The sequence below is a fragment of the Lepidochelys olivacea genome (assembly GCF_965140295.1).
Source record: "Lepidochelys olivacea isolate rLepOli2 genome assembly, chromosome: 13".
In the NCBI taxonomy this organism is placed as follows: Eukaryota; Metazoa; Chordata; order Testudines; family Cheloniidae; genus Lepidochelys; species Lepidochelys olivacea.
In genome coordinates this window covers 34,336,735-34,339,714 of record NC_140423.1, presented here as the reverse complement: position 1 = coordinate 34,339,714, position 2,980 = coordinate 34,336,735, and positions in this window count along the sequence as shown.

The following is a 2,980-nucleotide window of genomic DNA, read 5'->3' as shown; positions in this document are numbered from 1 at the left end:
GCCCTGAGCCCATGAGCACCGTGAGACACTGCAGGGTGAATGGGACAGGATCTGGCACAGAGGGGCCTGGCAGGACCCCCATAGCTTGTGCCAGTGGAGACAGATCCCTCCTGGGCTCAGATCCCCCTGGGCCCAGCCAGCCCAGCCTAGCCTGCACCGGATCCCCCTGGGCCCAGCCAGCTCAGGCCAGCCCAGGCCAGCCCAACCCAGCCTGCTCCTGGGACCAGCCAGCACATGGCAGGGCTGGCTAGCTCAGACCTCTCTGCACGTTCCGTGTGATCTGTCTGGGGCATGAGTGTTAGGTGTGTTCGTTACCTGTCATGAGAGCCAAACTCTCTGTCTCTTACCATTCTCAGTTTTGTTCCCACAAAGGGCTAGTTTGCGGCCTGCCCTGTGGGTTTGGGGGGCCCCAAGACCCTGGGGTGATGGTCATGGTCTGGATTTGAGACCCAGCTCCGCACCAAGTTGGGCAATCCAGGCACTTTCAGCCAGGCTGTTTTGTTCAGGGATGGGGAACCCCTTCCTCAAATGACCCTAAGTTTGGGTCAGTCACCCCAGCTTCCCCCGCTCCCTAGGGGCCCACAGCAAATTTCTTGGCAAGCTGTCATAATATAAAGGGAAGGCTAACCACCTTTAAATCCCTCCTGGCCAGAGGAAAAAACCCTTTCACCTGTAAAGGGTTAAGAAGCTAGGATAACCTCACTGGCACCTGACCAAAATGCCAATGAGGAGACAAGATACTTTCAAAAGCTGGGAAGAGGGAGAACATCAAAGGATCTGTGTCTGTCTGGGTGAAGCTTTTGCCGGGGACAGAACAGGAATGGAGTCTTAGAACTTAGTAAGTAATCTAGCTAGATATGCGTTAGATTCTGTTCGTTTAAATGGCTGAGAAAATAAGTTGTGCTGAATAGAATGAATATTCTTGTCTGTGTGTCTTTTTGTAACTTAAGGTTTTGCCTAGAGGGATTCTCTATGTTTTGAATGTAATTACCCTGTAAGGTATTTACCATCCTGATCTTACAGAGGTGATCCTTTTCTTTTTACTGTTTCTTCTATTAAGATGTTTCTGTTCAAGAACTGAATGCTTTTTTTCATTGATCTAAGATCCAAGGGCTTGAGTATGTGGTCACCTATACAAATTGGTGAGGATTTTTACCAAACCGTCCCCAAGAAGTAGGGTGCAAGGGTTGGAGGGAAAGACTTTTCCAAACAACGCTTTCTCAGGAACCCAGATTAACGTTAGGTGGTGGCAGTGGAAAACCAAGGGCAAAGGGTAAAATAGTTTGTACCTTGGGGAAGTTTTAACCTAAGCTGGTAAAAGTAAGCTTAGGAGGTTTTCATGCAGGTCCCCACATTTGTACCCTAGAGTTCAAAGTGGGGAAGGAACCTTGACACAAGCCAAGTACCTGTGTGGATTTTAGAGCACTTAGGAGAGCTGAGGTTTGAACGGGGAGCTGGTCTTAACCTTCGGTGTAGCAGGGCTGGCAGCCACTGTGACAGCACAGAGGGCGATGAGCAGGTGCCCCCAAAGGGACATTGTCTCATAACCTCCCAAACACACACGAGACCCCACTGCCCACCCAGAGCTGGGATAGACCCCAGGAGTCCTGGCTCCCAGCCCTCACCAGCAGTGGGCAGGCCCCAGACTCAGGAGAGACGACTCCAATCCCCAAGGCCAGACTGGTGCCGGCTGCCAGGCCCTGCCCCCTACATGTCCTGTCCAGCTCTCACCATTCCTCCCTGGGGGGGCCAGGCCGCGGCTCCCACTGGCTCTGCTGGGCACGGGCATTTCCAGCAGCCAGGCCTGTCCCTCCCCTGGCTGGGTCGCTGCCCCTTGCGATGCCCAGGGCTAGGACTGCCAGTCGTCCTGTTTTCGACTGGAACATCCAATCGAAAAGGGACCCTGGTGGACTGGGCCGTTAAAAGTGCGGTCACTGGCACAGCAGTGGCCCGGGCCTAAGGCGGGTGCCAGGCTCCCTGCATACCCTGGCTCCACATGGTTCCAGGAAGCAGCCGCCAGGTCCCTGCAGCCCCTAGGTGCAGGGAGGCTCCGCGCGCTGCCCCCACCCCGAGTGCCGGCTCTGCAGCTCCCATTGGCCAGGAACTGTGACCAGTGGGAGCTGTGGGAGCAGCGCCTGCAGGTACGAGGGCAGCTCCTGGACGGAGCCTCCCTGCGCCTAGGGGCCACAGAGACCTGGTGGGTGCTTCCTGGGAGCTGTGATAAGTGCCGCCGGACCCCGTACCCCATCCCCCTGCCCGGAGTCCCCACCTGTACTCAAACTCCCTCCCTGAGCCTGCACCCCGGACCCTCCACTCCCCAACCACGGCTCCACCCCGGAGCCCTCACCCCAGCTGGAGCCCTCGCCCCCCCTGCATGCCAACCCCCTGCCCCAGCCCGGAGCCCCGTCCTGCACCCCAAGTCCCTCATCTCCAGCCCCACCCCAGAGCCAGCACCCTCAGCCAGAGCCTTCACCCCCCACCCCCGCATCCCAACCCCCTGTCCCAGCCCAGAGCCCTCTCCCACACCCTGAACCCTTCATTTCTGGCCCCATCCAGAGTCCGCACCCACAGCCAGAGCCCTCATGCTCCCCCTGTACCCCAACCCTCTGCCCCAGCCTGGTGAAAGTGAGTGAGGGTGGGGGAGAGTCAGCGATGGAGGGAGGGGGGAAAGGTACGAGTCGGGAGTGGGGCCTTGTAGAAGGGGGGCAGGACCTCAGAGAAGGGCTGGAGCAGGGGGTGAGGGGTGTGGCAGGGTGTTCGGTTTTGTGCAGTTAGAAAGTTGGCAACCCTACCCTGGGACCTGGGCAGGCAACGCACAGAGGGACTTGCCAGGTCTGGGGGTTGTGGTTATGGGGTATCCAGGGCACCCAATTAGGGGCAAAACCTGTAACAGGGCACTAGGATTGTGTGGTTAGAGAGGCTGGGAGCCAGGAATCCTGGGTTCTAACTTGGCTCGGGGAGGGGAGTGGCGGCTAGTGGG